The 18,146-nt window shown below is 37.5% G+C and overlaps 1 long non-coding RNA gene across 3 annotated transcripts in view; it reads right to left on the bottom strand.

Moving 5' to 3' along the window:
* The window catches only part of LOC146598274 (uncharacterized), a 140,156-nt gene that overhangs the window by 77,300 nt on the left and 44,710 nt on the right, over positions 1–18,146 (bottom strand). For all 3 annotated transcript variants that reach the window (XR_014895289.1, XR_014895288.1, XR_014895287.1), the window contains one exon: positions 1,443–1,546. This is a non-coding gene — a long non-coding RNA (uncharacterized LOC146598274). The remainder of the gene's footprint in view (positions 1–1,442; positions 1,547–18,146) is intronic.

The following is an 18,146-nucleotide window of genomic DNA, read 5'->3' on the forward strand; positions in this document are numbered from 1 at the left end:
AGGGTGGCGATTAGGAGCTCAGAGCTTCCCTCACCCCCCAGAAGAGACAGAAATGTGGTGTGTGTGTTGTACCCGCTAAGCCTGATTTGATGCTGGGAACAGTTTATGTGGAGTCCACTATACAAGGGCAATTAGAATTGACAGATCTTGGAAATACATGTAGCACCTGTATAAATGCCAAATCAGCTCATTAAAATTGGTGGGATTATGCAAAATAAACATTAAACTAAACAGTTTTGACTGAGCAATCAAGAAAAGGGGAAGTGCATATTCCTAAATCCCTAAAACCTAAAGTTATCTAAACTTTCTATGTTTCCTGTTTCCTCCTTTTTTTACATTTTTTACCTATATCATCTAAAACAAGCTTAGCAGACAGYGGTTCAGTTCTGGTCTCATTAACACCAGTTTCAGCAGGGCTAGGTTAGGACCTTGAGCTTATCCAAAAATGGCAGATTAGTAAACTCTAGCTGACTGCAATTTTGTCTCTAACTGAAGCCAGTAACCTCAAACAGAAAGTGTCATCAAGTGGGACCAACGGTCCCTCACAGTGATGGAGTTGTATTAACACCTGGTGCTGCCAGGCTGTCCCTTCTTCCTATAAAATAAGTCAAAGAGTGTTAGATCCTGAGGGTTTTTGCCCAATACCTGCATCACTGAATGAAATTTTCTATATCTATATTTGTGTGAATTTTTAACTTTTTTTTTAATGTAGGTCTTGACATAATTACTTTGTCTTTGTTTACATGGGAAATGTTACATTTAAAGGCTTCTCAGAAATTAAAAGACAGAGTACTGAGCTTTTTGTGAGGGAAAAAATTGCACTTTGTCTGGTGTGACCATATAAAGAAAAGAGCAGGGAAAGCGCCCTTTTTCACCTACTTGAGTCCCTAAGACAGCATCTCAAATATGGGCAGAAGCACCGTGAAGTGTACCTTGTCCCCAAGCATGTACATCAGGGATGCACTGGAGCGTGGTGCAACTTCCATTTCCAATGGAAAGAAGGCAGCAGGACAATAATGAGATGGTGGATCTGGGTGATCTCAACCCAGAGTGTTGTCAGGACACGAGGGGATGCTTCTCTGATGTGTAGGCAGACCAGACATGCATCTGTCCCCTGTCAGACTGTGASCAAGCTTGGCAGCACAGGAAAACTCACTCACAATGCATGGTCATGGCATGCCAGCTGAAAAATGTGTGTACAGCTAAGCCCAATGCACAAATGAACAAATGCTCACAAATACAATAACCGTGATATTTGAAAGGCACCAATGACAGCAATTTGGCTGCAGATAACTCTCCATTCCCCGATRGCAGGGTTGAGAGCTTGCTAAGTGTAGGGGAAGCATTCTCCAGGTTCAAGTTACTTCAGTGATGGGGTGAATTTCCATCATTGTAATGGTTGCCACATGCATTATTAACCAAACAAGCCATCTTTTACTTACTGCTCTGCGGAGAGTCCAGTGTCCTGACCAATGCATCCTTTCACTCTTGTGCTCTGACTATATGCTCATGCATTCAGCAGGCAGAGGAGTAAAGCCATTGACACCTGTAGAGAATACATAACCAGAACAACAAATGCAAGTGGATCAAAGGAGAGCTGAAGATTGCTGTGCAGTTTAGTGCTACGAAGAATTTCTTGGTGCAGGTGTGTCATTGATTCAGAATGTAAACTCACTATCAGCAAATCACTAGTGAATTTGTTATACCATGAAGCTGGATTAGGATCTGCCTCCTTGCTAATCTTCAAATCTTTCATAGAATCGTAGGATAATTCAGGCTGGAAGGGAACTCATGAGGTCCCTCTCTAGTCCAATCTCCTGCTCAAAGCAGGGTCAGCTATGAACTCAGACCAAGCTACTAAGAGCTCTATGCAGTCAGGTCTCGAAAACCTGCAAGAATGGCGAAAACATTCTCTTCCACAGAAAGTGGAAGAGGTATATCTTGTAAATCCATGCCTTCAAGTCCTAATGAGATTGATAGAAATTATAGGCTAATGTTTCTATGCTCATCAACATTCCTACAATCATCAAAATGCAGATTAATTAATGTAATAATAAATCAGTAAAGACAAAATGGGTATAATAGTTTTGATTGCACAAATTCGATTGACTGCACAATTTTGCATAAGTGGAACATATCAAATAYACAAAATCATTCATTTTCAATATGAGCAAGATGATTTCTCTAGCATTTGCAACAGCTTTTTTCCTTAAGGAATATTTAAGGCAAAAGGCTATAAACAGCTATTGAATCAACACATATGTCCTTTCTAAAAGGGAAATGTTAAGGATTTGCTATGCAATTAGATACTTGCTGGACCTTAGAGAAAAAGGCCATGTACTAAAGCTTGCCTGACAGCTATTTTTTTTTGTTAGCATATAGTCAAGAGCTTTCATTAGTACTGTCTAAACAATTGTGAAAACACTCCTCTGCTGAAATGAACTTAGTAACAAAATTGAAAAACCCAACTGTAAAAGTAAGGGATTGGGAACATCAAGCTTTAGTTTAAGAAATGATCTTTTTAAGCATAATATATCATAAAAGAGCTGTGGTGATCATAACTGGGTATTTATAGTTACAGATACTGGGAAAAAACATTAAGCTTTTGTTTCATCTTCRGCTTTAATTTCTGCCAGCAATGGAACTATGCAGAAAACTCATAAACTGTTTTTGGTTGGATGCTCACTACTTAGGCTAGGCAATAATGAAATACAGCGGTTCCTAAATGGCAGCTCTGGGAGCATTCCTTCTCTTTCASGAAAAAGGAGACAGCCTGTGATAGCTTCCTGAGCCCCACCTCTGCAGAACTGCCTTACAGGGTGCTACAAATTACTCCAGTGTGTAACAGCAGGCACAGAGATACTGTGCCTCTGACAGTTCATGTTTCTTATCTAAATAGTTAAAATTTCTAAGACAAATGAACAAATGAATTTTCTTTCGTATATACTATCCACCTATCTCAGGAGTAGCACTCCTGAAGTCAATGAAGAATGACATGCAATCTTAAAACAGTGATCAGATATTGAATTTCCACATTAATATCTTTGCCTTATCTGTATCTATCATGTCTCAACAAGGCCATGACTGGCCTTGAACCTAGTATCTCAGTACTGTTAAGAGAGATTTGCACTTCACTTTCTTAGATCAGTCTCTTTTGGATACTGTGACGATGGGAGATGAGTTGTGGAACCAGCCCATAAGCAATAGCTCTTCATATCAATCACAATTCTCCTTTTTCTAAAAATAAGATGGAAGTAAGAAGCGATATGTTACATAAACTGTRTTTAGTGTACCTGCAATGCCTGGAATGGCTGCCTGAGAGAAAACAACATAAATGAACGGCACTGGATGGTCTTTGTCAATCCAAGTATGAAATGTAATTACCTGAGCCAGAAAAATGGATGCAAAGTTCATAAAGACCTGAAATTRCAGAAATGGACCAACTTTTGTTGTGTTGGGTCTTTTTCTTAACAAAAATCYATGAGGAAAAAACATTTGTAAAAATGTTTAGTGAGGCCAAAGCAGTGTATCATGAGCGAAACTAAGTGGCCTTGGGAGGTCTGGGACACAGGAGGGCAGGAGCAGAAAAGACTCGTCGTGGATGAGGCAGTTGGGTATTAGGATCAGTCCACTCTGCTGTGTTATCAAACGATAGGATTTGCCCCAGATACACAAACGGTTACACTTCCTAAGATTTTATGACAATACTGAGCATATTTCCCTAATCATGTTTAAAAAATAGCTTGCYCATGTGCTATCCCCTCAGGAGGCTACAGCTGGAGCTTTTCCAATGAACAAGAAGTTCAGTGGTCAGAAAACTGTATCAAGCAGCCATTTCTCAAAGACATTTTGAAAGATTTCTGTGCATGCCTTTAACTACAAGAAGCAGCAGAATGTATGATAAATCCCCTCTGAGCATTGTGTCTTTTTTAATCTAGGTTTGCTTTCTTCTTTCTGTGAAATTTTGTATACGATTTTTCTCCTGGTGATATTTTGCAGAGTCTTTAGAGGAGGTCAAAGAGCAGAAACAAAAATATTCAGAATTATTTCATTTTCTTTCCCTTTCACACTATTTTCTGTCAGTTCTGCTTAATTTTTATTTATGCTATTTCTATTAAATCTATGTCCTTGTAAACGCAGCCAAAGTTCTGATATTCATACTGTATTTTTTTCTGGTTTACTTTTGATAATAAGGATTCTACAGGTCAAGAATTTCTGTTAATTGCACAAACAGAAGCCATGGCCCACAAATTATGCAGTCATTCACTTTCATGAGACTTAGCTATCTTTTATAGGYAACACTAATGAAATTTCTTGCATTTCAGCAATTAACAGGTACACATGGCATGCCCTCTAAACAGACTTCACTGTTAAACTTCCATAGTGTTTTGACATTTTATATTTTTCTTTTAGCCTCTTATTTTAGAGTCAAAGGTTACACCAAAATCTCACTTTTCAACTGAAAAACAAGGCAATCAGAATAATTTGAGACAATTTAAAATGCTATTTTAAAAATATTTTTAAAATATTTTTCCAATTAAGCTAATATAATAAATACTTGAAATTTAAAGCCCTCTTTTTAATGCATGAGACCCACAATACTACCAGGTAACAATATATTTGATGGTTATAAAAATTAGTTCTTTTAATTCTCTAGCATAGCAGCTTTAGTGAAAAATCAAAATTTGTACTTTACATTAGCATTATTAGATAAGAGTCTTGTGTCAAACTACTACACTGACAATCTCTTCAAATATTACTTTAAACTCAACATTTGTGAATAGACCTAGTAATTTCAGGAGTTGTATGTTTGAGGCCAAAAGCCATAAAACCGCTTGACACTCAGAAATACCACTTGAAGAAGTTAAACAGAGTTTACAGAGGCTTCCTCCCAATTACGTGCCATGTTCATCTCAATGATGTGTCTTGTTAACATTCATGAAAGAGCTTGCCTCACTGTGCTAAGCTGAATATTTTGTGCAATGCTCTCCTAAACACAGATGGGAATATGACAGGTACAAAAGAGTGCTGGCACACTAGATGATATAGAAAAAACTCATTTTTTGTTGATGACTAAAAGCCTTTATCTCTCTTTCAACAGAGTCCTTTGGAAATTGCATAATAAGCTTTCAAACAGGACCCATCAATGCTTCAGTTCAATTAGTATATAAAACTGTCTATCTCACAAAGCAATATATTTCCCATAGGAGAACGTAATTACATTTTTAAATGTATTTTCTGCTAGATTTATTCTATTTTAATAAGGAAAAATAATTCAATCTCAAAAATATAATCTATTACAATTGAACATAGGACAATATATTCACTGAACCAAAACCAAAGTTAATAAACTAATTCATCATTCCAAGATTCCGGTGAGAGATATCCGGGCAAGAGGTACGGAAGCTGCCTGTGAACAGACTGAGCCCACACAATTTGGGGTTGCTGACCACATCTACCTTGCAGCCCGAAATATGTTTTTGTGCAGTTTCACAGACATCTTTARAAATTTGATGCATTCCTAGTAAAAGACACTACACCCCCTTGAAAATATCAATTCATTTTGTCCCCCTCTTGTTTGGAAACTTGCTCAAAGTATACTATTTGTATAATTACATATGTTATATTTATATTTTTAATTATATATTTTGGTAAGTTTATTTGCATTTATTTTTGTCCTTCTATTAGCTTCAGTAACCTAGTTCAAGTTCTGCCTGTGCTTTTATCCTATCAAGACACTAAGACAACAAAATAGTACACTTTTAAATTTCTGCTGGGTCCGATTCAGGACATAAATAGAACTGGTTAGCTGATTTAATATGCAAATTTTACCCCCAAAATAAAGCATAGATAGAAATATGGCATTTAGGCTGAATACCAGTTTCTGACAGATCACTTAGCAATCATCAAAAAGGTGATGACAACCTTATTTAATTTTTAAAATAGCATAGAAACATTGAAAACTGCATTGTATGGAACAATTCTGCCACGACAGGGATAAAAATTTTTTTTACCTTTATTTGTGAGAACTTGTTGGTTTCTTCATTTGACATTTATTTGTGTAGTCTCTTCTAAATATGGGTTGATTATTTAAAAATATTTTGCTGCCCTCTTTTCCTTCCCCTTGTTCAGGGGCCATCTTGATATTTTCCAAGATTAGAAACAGGTAGACGAGGGAATTTTTTTAAAGGGTTATTCTGGGCTATGTTTCTTGGTGTTTTTGTTGTTGAACTCAGAATTCATTATTTAGTCTTTTCTGAATGCAAAGAAACAAGTAATCAAGCAAGTAGCAAGGAATTGTTACTCMGTGCCCTTTTCCTCTGACTGTTATTCCATAAGTATAGCAAGAGGTACAACAGAAAATACAACAGTGTCTTTCGTATTTTGCTGCATATCCGTACATTATTTAGAAAACTATTATTGAAGGAAGCCCTTCCATACACGTATCCTACCCTCCATAGCCACAGACAGTCCACAGTGGGCACAGCCCCCGTAAGCTTCAGCTGCATTAATCTGCTGAACATCAGATCCTACACTGAGCCCCCACTCATAATGTTGACAAAATGCCCTGGATAATAAAGTAATTTGTATGTTAATAATATAACTAATTAATGGAAATATACAAATTAAAAATGGATGAGAGATTGGGTATCTTTTTCCSCCATCAGCCTTTTTCCAGAATGATGCTGTTTAAAATAAATAGATCTTTTATGCTTTGATTAGTAGACAACATACTGTTCCATCCAGTTTAGTTCATTATCAGGATATAATGATTATTTCTCTGCAATGTCTCAAATACTCACATAAAATCATAAATCATAAGACAACTAAGAACAGTAGTTGGTTTTTTTCCTCCCTCATATTAAAATCTAAAACTAGAACATAGCTTTTTAATTGCATTTATTCCTCTGTGATTTTTCAAGGCATCAAACATCTTTTGCTTCGTTATCTTGAATTCATCCACCYGTGAATGTTTTATTTAAAATACGCTCATATGTGAATACTGTCTGGCACTACYGAGTGCATGAATAAGTCAGTGTCATGCTTGGACTCAAGGCAGGAAATTGGATGCTTTCAGATACCCKCTGGAAAGTCATTTAGCAATTTCAGCTGTTGCTTTACCGCCCCGTACCTTCACAGAGAAGCAGATAGCAAAACTGCATGCTGTAGTCTAGTCTAGTGATCTATTTCAGAAGTTTCACTTCATGGATTTCTACAATAGGACATCATCAACTGCAAACTAGCACTGTTAGAGAGAGATTAAAAAGAMGGTCTTGTCCAACAGCAGTGACAAAATCACCTGGAGGACAGCAGCAGGTTACACATTGAGGTGGTGTATATAACTGAAATAGAATTAAAGCAGACTAATGAAACTTAACCTCTGCTCAGGGGAATGCAGCCCTTCCAGAAAAAATGTTCTATATTTCAGCTAGTTCTTGAAAACAGTAAGATCTTTTCCCCGTGAACTTTTCAGAACAGTTATAAATAACCCATGCACTATGGACTTGATCAGAAACTGGACTGCCTATCTGTGCAGGTGAGTGAGGCAACATAAACTACTGTAAGCATTTCCTAGATGTAGAGGGAGAGCAGATGTTGCCAGGCTTTTTGCCTTGGAGGTAGGAAAGGATGGGGAATATACTGACTATTTAAGTGACAATCTGATTCTAGACATGCCTCTGCCACACACAAATAAGTGTTACCTAGTGGGTCAACTTGCAAGGTTACCTAGAACAAGGAAAAGTCACATTGCTCTGTGCTGCAAAAATTTACCCTCATCAAGGAATTACTTGCCTGTGGCTGAGGATGAATCAGGAGGAGTAACAAATGGCAGATTTGTAAAGCAACTGAATTCCTATTTGRAAGTGTTAGCGCCTAGTTCGTTGCATACTGCCTATCTATACCTCTTTTTTCATGCTTTCACTAGCTTACTYTTATCAGGATAATAATTTTTTAGAAAATGCAGAAATGGATATTTTAGGAAAATGGTATTCAGGATATCTGAATTTACAGATTTGAATAAAACTAAACTGTTATGTTTCAATTATATTTGAAGTTATAATACATATCAAAAAATGAAAAATGAAAATGAAATCACTGCCTGGTATTCACGTCCTGCATGACCAAGCTAAAGCTACCATTCCCACACGCAGCTATTCAAGGAGAGGAGTCACCACCTCCAAAACCTCAGAAGTGATTTCTTCATTCCAGAACTTACTAAATTAAATGCTTTTTTTTGTTAAAAAAAAAAGAAAAAAAAAAAANAAAAAAAAAAAAAAAAAAAAAAAAAAAGGAGGGCAGATAAGCATTCTTTTTGAGCATTTTCCCCCTGGTTCTGAAACATACTTACATATTTGGATACATTCTGGGAAGGCTTATTAGTACGTCTTTGGGCCAAGAAATCAAAGCTAAGCAGACCAGAACAAACCTAGATCATAAGAACATCTGTAATTTCATCAATTCTTTTGCTTTTGCTTGTTGTTGTTGTTTGTTTTCTAATASGGAAAGATAATTAAACACACTTCTGAGGCTAGGAAAATATTTATAAAGAGTGAAGCTTTCACATGCCACCYACAAACGATACTAATTAAGCTACAATGGTATTAGTGCAATGCTATAGCGCCTTGCTAATTGAGAAATTCATAGCTTTGAGATTAATTCAGTCACTGGTGACGCTGCCCGCAATAGCTAAACAGTGGGCTCATTTCCTTAGTGGGCAGATCACCCAGATGCCACAACCCACCATGAACAGAGCAAAATCTTAGATAGTACCCAATGGATAGTCTTTCCATCCTCCACATTTTCACTTTAAAAACAGTGAGTTTGTAAAGTGCAGGTTTTTTATTCAGATTTGAGGGAAAGTGTCTCTTATTCTGTTACTATCAGAGAATGATTCTGTTGTCAGCATTTTGGTGTATGGTACRAAAGCAAATATTGGTGAATATGTCTCTGTAGGACCATTCATGTGCTTTAGATTTTCCTGGTTGCTAGTGTATAATATGGAATTTGAAAATATAATAAATACAACATAAACGTACTTTTCATCGTACTTTCTCCCCAAAAGTACTTTTCACCCCACTATTTTTAACCTAAGAGACTATCTCATTGGAATGTCTTTAAGAAAATCAAGTTAACCCTAAGGATACTGAGTGAGTACTAGGAGAGGCGATGAAGCTCCTAAGAATAAGTGCTGATGATCTCTACTATTTGAGGAAGAATAACTTTTAGCTTGCTGGATGAAGGATTTTCTTACCTTAATTTGAAGGATGCATGGCCCAGCTGTGTAAAATTGCTCTAATGCACTTTTCAGGACCTCTTTTATGCCTAGCCAGTTATCATAAGATTAACAACATCAAAAAAACACTGTTGAAGCTTCATGATGTGGACTTAATTTGCTCAATYATGTACATGTTTAACTCGATCAGAAACAGACCTCTGTTCATTCTACACTCTTCGGTATAAGAGTTTCAACATTACAATCTAGAGATTGCAGTATAAAATTCAGAATGTGTAACAACCTATCCAGGACTAAAAAGATTACTTCTTATTATAGWAGTGAGCTACTTGTTTTGTCCTTGGTTATCTTAATTTTCTTTATAATGTTAAGTTAAATCATGCTAAGGTGTAATACTTTATTTTCTTCTCCTGAGCCCTGTAGAGATGATATCATTGTRTGAAGAGTACTGTCTTTATTGGTTACCTCACTCTAGTGCACCAGTGTACTCACCAATCCACCATGGTCATATTTTTCCTGCAGAATGGCTTAAAGTTGACCAGTTAGTAACGCAGTTGTCCATATTCTAAACGTTTCTATTGTAAACTATTGATCGTTCTAAACAAGATCTTTCACCTGAAGAAATTTCAATTTTGAACCTATTCTGCTGATGAGAAGCTGAATAACAAGTATATAGACTATAAAACCTCTCCAGCCTTTGAAAAACTAGTACACTGACTTTTCCATGCTTTTAAGCTTTGTCTACTTCTAGAGCAGTACCTATTAGTACACTGCACTTTTCATCTTGATCCTGCATATTTTGGAGATAATCATACTGCAGAACTGCTTAGTCTCTGCAAATGATGAAATATTCTGCCATCAAAATCCAAGGTCAGTCAAGGAAATTAGAAATAATGTCTGAGTCTGATGAAAATGAGACACAGAGATGTACGCCATCTGAGTACTGATGCAGCTCCAGGTAATCCCRGCCTCCTCTGTTAATCTCACCTATGGACAGAGAAGGTAGGGCAATGCAACACAGCTCAGTAAAACACCCAAAGATGATTATCAGTGGATTAATAATAGATCAGTTTTGTTTTTTCAGACTGTGTCTTCTATTTTCCCCTTTTTGGAATTTTACYCCATTACCTTTGTGAGTAGCAATTTGGAAAGTACAAGCCTAGGCAGTGCAGGGGTGTATTTTTCCTGGTGACCATCTTATAGCAAGAGCAGTTGCATCCGTTGTAACTTAGCAGTGAGAGTTTTCATAGAACAGTTAATGTGTATGCAAGGTGAAATCTAGAAGTAAAAAGAAGTAAAGAAGTAAAAGAATGAAATCACTCAAGTGATACTGTTCTCTTTTTGCTAGTCACAGTTTTTGTTCACCTAAATTTTTGCCAGTTACAAAGCAGTACTTATGGCTTTTCAGAACTTGCTTCTCTTTTCTTTTTGTTATTCTGACTCGAGTCATTACATAAATTCAGTTTCAGATTTCCTTCTTTTGTCTTCTTATTACCATATTTAATTAGTCAAAATTGAGTGTGTGTTACTTTGTACTGATTTTATACTAAAAATCTACTCATAGACTTATTCTAACAGGTGAATGGAAAGGTATACAGAACAAAAGGAGTGTCAGGCTCATTATAGGACAGTGTGTACTGCAAAGAACTAATTCTTTGTGATGAATACAACTGTAAGGCAAAGGTTCATGCCTAACACAAAAAAAGGAAGTTTTTTGCAGGAATATGGGACAAGGTAAAAATGACTTTAGAAAGTCTTTGAGTAAGGAAAATTTTATTTTATATATATATGTGTGAAAAAATCAACATTTAATTTTATAGAAAATCAAATGTGCTTAATGTATCAAATGCAGAAACTGCATAGGTGATGATATACTTTCATCTTTAGTCAGTCTTGAACTAATGAGTATGTGCCTGTCTGAGGCATTCATTGTATTTATACTGCCAGCACTCAGCTGACATGATGTATTGAGCATCAGCAAAAGAAGATTGGAATAACTTTTTCCTGGCGTCATTCTATAGGAATTGCTCTGCTGCTGCAGTGGATGAGGCAGTTCCTTTGTCAGCTCTCTGTCAGCCTCTCCGTTTCTATCATCTCCCCACAATAAATGTATTATACCTTACCAGAAAATGAAAATGAGACTAAAGAAGATAAGAAACAAAAGGAAAATCACCTGACAATAGCCTGCACTATTGCTGGGAAGCAAAATGGAAAAGAAAGATGGGTAAATCCATATAAATGGGGAAAAAAAGTGAATGAGAAAAAAAATGAAAGATCTGACAGGAGAAAAAGTAGAGTAAGTTCTTTGAGACTGACATTTGCTTGAGTGCTCCCACAGAAGAAAACAGGACTGCCTGCGTGTGTCTAGTCCACATAAGAAGTTCTTAGAAAAGCAAGTTCTTTCTTTAGAATGTTTTTATTTTTCTCAAAAAGAAAAAGATGAAAAACCTGAAAAAAAATGAATCATGATTTTATTTTTCTCCATACAAATTTTGAGCTAGGTCTCCACTATCAGGTTAATGAGGTCACTCAAGCTCAGTGTTTGTTCACATTTGCTAAAATTAAACCATTAAACTACCAAAATTAAGCTTGGAGCTTTACAGATTTTTTTTTAATGAATTAGAAAGTGAAGACCAATCTGTTTTTTGCAGTACAAACACAGCAAGACTGTTCAGACATTTCCAACACTCAATAACAACCGCTGAAAGCTAGATTCCACTGGTGATAATTTGTTCTGTAAGTAGTCTGTTCACTTTAACTTCATGTGAACCAAGCCACAAAAAAATCAAACTTAAATAATTAGGAAATCCAAGAGCAAATACTGACAACAAGAGACCCTATCTTGTTTACAGTACAGTCAGTCATGGYTGGTAACTAGAACAAGGGAGAACTCTTTCTCTATACAAAGCAGTGTTTGCAGAACTGTGATCACCTAATTTTATTGCAACAAATGTTCTTGTTTTCTTAATGAAAATGATTTAGTACTGTGTTCCATTTTCTTTTGCCACAGAAAGAGTTTCCGGAATAAAGTCCCTTTATCTACTCATGCTAGTTTCCCACAAAATCAAGAGCGGATCCAGATGTTTGCAAAATATTATCCAAAAGAGAAGCTTCATGACTTTGCTCGAGAATGTCTTCATGAGTGATTCTATCTGTAGGAAACTGAGAGGTTATGTATCTAGGAAGTTGGATCTTCTTAGCATACATTTGTACTCTCATAGTATCCAAATATAAAAAACAACTGGAACTCACTGCACTTGACACAATGCAAACAGATTCCCCTCAACCAAGAGTGAACGAATAATTTCTGCAATGGTGTAATTACAAGACTATTTAATTTAGAAGATCTGAGCCTGAAATATCCAATGAGAACGACTGCTGTGCACAAGAATAACAGTTGATCTGATTTTCAATAATGCTAAGATAGCAGATAAAATGAGTACCATAGACATGAGTGCCAACCTGTGCACAAATGTTTCATCTTACATCAACATATTTAAGATCTGTATTCTTCAGGCTGATATTTGGAGCCTGTAGCTGGGTGGCATTACAGCAGTGGACTAAACATTTCATATGTTTCTCAAAACTGAGCATGAAGAAATAACTTTTTTTTTCCTTTATAATAACTGATTTATAATATCAGTGAAAGGCTGTTAAAAGATGAAGAAATCAATTCGGAAAAGCTGCATTGTCTCAACACATTTTTCACCAGTGTCTGATGTTTTTCTTTTCCATCAGTGCTTTTCCCTGGCTATAAGAAATCCATTGAGTAGATGCATTGAATCTATCTTTCATATATCAGGTTTCATTTAAAGAGATACCAATTTTTTTTCTAGGCATCTATCTGAAGATAAGATATGAAAAAAACTATAACTTATTGTAGCATAAATGCTCCTACGGTGGTGTTCTCTGCAGTCCTAATTCCCTGAGCTCTGTGCTCCCTGTGAGAGCACGGTGCAGCTCCCTGCCTGCCTGCCGAGGCTTCCTTTGAATGGAAATCCAGGCATGATGGAAGAGASTGCATTTGCAGAGCTCGTCCAAAACAAAGTCAGGGTCATCAGGGCATGCACCTGGACCTGGGAGCTGGAAATAACTGTGGATCGCGCAGCAGAAACATAGCCAATGTTTAGTAGAACGCATGACAAAGATTTCATAACAACTCACTCAGGACAGGAAGGATGCCATAACAATTTAAGCTAGAGGAGGATGCATGGAGTTTGCAATTACCCAAGCTGGAACTTGTAATTTAAGCAGAGAGCTTCCTAGATATGACTCCAAAAGTGAACAAAACTTGCCCTCTGGCAACTGTTGCTGCTTCCTGGTCTAAAAAGCAGCATTAATAATTGATARGTATAAATAAGTATTACACCCATTTTCTGACTGAAAGCAAGAATGTTGAGGAAGAAAGCAAATCTGACTGGCAGCAAGATGTTACCATGAGAAATGAGTAATACTGACTATCTGTAATGTGAAGAAACAGGTTAGGAAACCTATTTATCTGTCACTGCTATTAGAGCCATTGCAATATTTCTGTGATTCTCCATAATAAGTCATCATAAGAATCTTACAAAATTGTATTTCTACACAGGATACAAACATATTGTTAAAGGGCAGGTGGTAAATCTAGGCAGCCCTTCAGAAAACAGCAGTTCACAACGGAAACTTCTAACAGCAACAAAAATCCATTATACCCTGGGAAATCTTTTGTCTCAGGACAGTTTGTTTGCTTCTGCTTGCACATACCCATGAAAGAATGGGAAATCTGTTCTTTTATTCAGTTTTTGAAACAAAAGCTCTCYTTAAGGCAGCTTTGAAACTCTCTTTGCAAATAAACTTTCTTTGGTGAAAATGTAGACATTACTCCTAAAAAGAATACTCATATTCGGCTGACCAMAGCTGATAACACTAAGACTATTACACGTATTATTTTTGAAAGGATCAAAAGAAGTCATGGTCTTTCAGGGGAAAAGGGAGAAGGAAACACATTTTAATATTGATTACCCTTTGAAACGTAGAAACAATAAGAACTATATTCCTGAGAAAGCTATTCATGAGCCTTAAAAATAAGTTATTTCTGACAAAGATGATTTAACATTGTCTAGAAGGGACGTATTGAGCTAGAGGTGAGTAAATCATCCAAACCTCCTCTGAATTTGTTATAAATTTAACGAGAGCTCTGGCTGGCCCTTTGGGCATATCAGTAGCAGTGTGCTTTCCACAGTGTTTGCAATTCCCTATAGCAAGAACTTGTGAAGAATACAAATGGGGTGGGGGGCAAGGAGGGAAGGAGAGAGGTATCCAAAAACCAAGGTTAATCTGAGACCGGATCCATTTTAGATACTGCAGAATTACACTAAATCTCCAGCTGGTAGCACATCTTTGGCACTCAAATTGATTTTAGAAGGCTCTTCAAAAGATACAATTTTGATACTATTTTTTTTTAGGTATGACACAATATTCATAACCACCTTCAGGAATAACTGTCATTTATTCCTTTGTAAAGACTAATTTGATTACAAATGCAATGGATCGGGTGACTGCCACCTTTCTGGTGGTGTCAGGTACTCTGCCTCTGCACTGGAATGAAAAGATAATGTGTTTCTCATGCGAGTCTCCAATATACTTGGTTGAATGGCAATACTGAAAATGTATAATTATGGGGTGGATAAACTAGAAACATATGGCAAAAAAAAGAAACAAAGAGAAAAAAAGAAAGTTAGAAAGCCAAGTATTATCATTAATGCAAGAATTAAATTTGCCCACGTCTTGAAAAAGGAACGGGGTACATACCACATCATGCCTGGGTTCAACTGTCCACAAAATATATGTGAACAGAGTCAGGGAGTGCATGAAGGCTCTGGCTGACAATATTGGACTTAAAAACTAGATATCAAATATCTAAATGTGTATAGCACCAAATCCAGATGAACAATTTTGGGGGATTATTAATGGATTATCAGCTCAGTTGGAGCACTGCACAGCTGCAACAATGCTATTTCCAGGGTCAGCAGTATATACAAAACAGCTTAAATACAATTTGGGCTGCAATAAGTATCATACGGACCGCATTAGGACAGCATCTCCTGTCAGTCAAGGGAGGTGATCTTCCCCTTCAGCACTGCTGAGACACATCTAGAGTGCTGGGTCCAGTACTTGTACCAGAGCTTGTACTGGGCTCTCCAGTACAAGTCAGACTTGGAAACACTGAAGTGAGTCCAACAAAGAGCCACAAAGGTGATGAAGTGACTGGAGCACCTCTCATGCGAGAAAGGTTAAGAGAGCTGGAACTGTTTAACTTGGAAAAGAGAAGGCTTGAGGGGAATCTTATCAATGTGCATAAATACCTGAAGGGAGGGTGTCAAGAAGATGGAGACAGACTCTCCTTAATGGTGTCTAGTGACAGGATGAGAGGCAATGGACAATAATTGAAATACAGAAATTCCATTTAAACATAAGAAAACACTCTTTTACTATGAGGCTGATCAAACACTGTAACAAGTTTTACAGAGAGGTTGTGGAATTTCCATCCTTGGAGATATTCAAAAGCCATCTGGACACAGTTCTGGACAATCTGCTTTAGCTGATCCTGCTTCAGCAGGGGCATTGGACCAGGTGATCTCCAGAGGTGCCTTTGAACCTCAGCAATTCTGCAACCTTCTACAGTCTGCAACCTGCCGGCAYTGCTGTCCAGTCTGTGCTTGGAGCCATTAAGGCCTGGAGCAGGTGCTCAGCTCTACAGCTTTGAGCTGCAGCTTTCTGTGGCTTCATACAGTGAGTGTTAGAAATTTCAGCTGCCACAGGGGAGGTGACGTACTTCTGAGGTGCTTCTTTGAAGATATCTGGTTCTGAGAACTTCATTTGAATACAGGAGATGCTGATGAATGGTAGCTTAGGATTGCTAGTTACGCTCTGAATGGTAACCTTCTTATATTTGACGATAAATATATTTTAACATCATTACACTTAAACTTTGGCTGTCTACAGGTCAAAAAAAGACCTTTAATTTAAAGAAGAAATTGAAGAAAATACATCCATTTTTAAGCGTACCATGTTTCATAACGGAACCGTGGTATTTTTCAGTATTTGTAAGATCCTATGAAAGAAACATATCTAACCTAATTTTTTATAGACAACTACCTTTTCAATGGCTACAGTGAAGAAAATGCATACTGCCTTAGATTAATATTTCCAAAAATATAATTTGAAATGAGTGAGGATTCTTTCAAATCCTCACTGCAAAGGTCTTGCACACATGGCTCTTCTTCGTCTTTTATTTGGTACAAGTTCATAAGCCATTACTAGCACATATATAACCACTGATGTGATAGGAACAAACAGTGTCATTTCACAAACCTTTAGGTGCAGGTGATCCAGCTACTCACCAAATGTCTGAATTTACCTCCATATCAGTTTTCTAGCATTAGTTTGTTGGACTGAGCTCAGTGGATTTACATTGGAGTGATCATAATCTCTAAATTTGCACAGTCTGTGCTGGAATAGGCATTCTCTAAGCAGCAGAAGCTCCCACTCCATTTTGGTACAGAAAGTTGATACTGGAATTTATTTGTATCAGTTGCCTGGAGGCATACAGGTGGCTAAGACAGTCCTCGAAACTTCTCGAAAAGAACTGGTTCCCTGCAGTCAGAAAATGGAAACTGAATAGCAAGCATTAGGGTAGTTTGCAGATAAGGACAAATACTAGCAAGACTATAYCTTGCCTTGAGAATAACCTTAGCTTCTGGAAGTGAGGACTATATCAATAAATTGTCTATCAATGCAGCCATTGTATCAGATACACTATGTCCCTTTACACTATATGCTCTTCAGCTTTCAAGTAAGCTTCACATTGCCCATCAAGAATTCCAGAAATGGCAATGAAGCAGGCTTTGGCAGACTATTTTCATCATACTAACTACTGTGTGGTTGAAGGAATTCATAAATTGCTTTATTCTGGTTTATGGCTTTATGTCTTGCAGGGAAGGAAGCATGGTGTGAAGCAGACATACTTATTAAATCATTTTCCGCTCTGACAGTCAAGGAGGCAACAAATCATTCACACCCTGAGCTTTGATATCCTCTCTTGCGTAAAGCTGCTCCTTTCAAAATCACATGGAGATCTGTTGCTCTTGTTTTGGCCAGTCTCACCTCACCTGTCTTCAGCACTACACTGGTAAGCTACAATGGCGAGCTACAAGATATGATATCTTTTCTTATTAGGAAGGTAGGGTGCTCCTCCAAACTCACCCTCCAGCTTACAACTGCTGTATTTCTTGGTGAAATCTTGCTGGCTTCCATGTGACTTCCAACTAATCTTTCTGCAAGGTCAGTCAGTGTCAATTGTCGCAGTCCAAAAAAAGAACTATTTCTGACTCCCGGTATCTCAAAACCTTYCCATTGTGAATAAGCTATGGTACTTGTGATGATTTAAAACTCCTTACCGRATTGTTGTTGGCTTTCAAGAGTTGAGAGCCTTATTTCAGACCTGGGCAGCTCTATAAAAACTGTTTTATGAATTTGTGTTCTGAATCGATCTTAAGTTGGTGCTTTCGTCTCCTGAAGTCATTTGAAGTATTCTTGTTTTCTGTGCTTATTTGGAAAGGTACTGTTCCCCTTTTGCTTATGCTTAGCTACATAGCTACGCTAATSGCACTGTGAAGCTAGGGTAAACACGTCATGTGTTGTAGGTTGCACAGAATATACAGCAACAAGTAAATCAAAGCTGTAGTGGCAAAAGTACAAAGAAAACAACTACGGCGGCATCCAATTCTCCCTTCGAAGAGTATGTTGGGGAGACAGGCGCCTGACAAAGGTACCGTCTTGCCCCCTCGGAGGGCACTGCCTCCTCCGCGGGCGGCGCTGCGAGCAGCCCCTGACCCGCGGCAGCAGCACCCGGCGCTCCGCGGCCGGCGGG

The sequence above is a fragment of the Rhea americana genome, unplaced genomic scaffold (assembly GCF_003343005.1).
Source record: "Rhea americana isolate MKP2758 unplaced genomic scaffold, rheAme1 scaffold_167, whole genome shotgun sequence".
NCBI classification, from domain to species: domain Eukaryota; kingdom Metazoa; phylum Chordata; class Aves; order Rheiformes; family Rheidae; genus Rhea; species Rhea americana.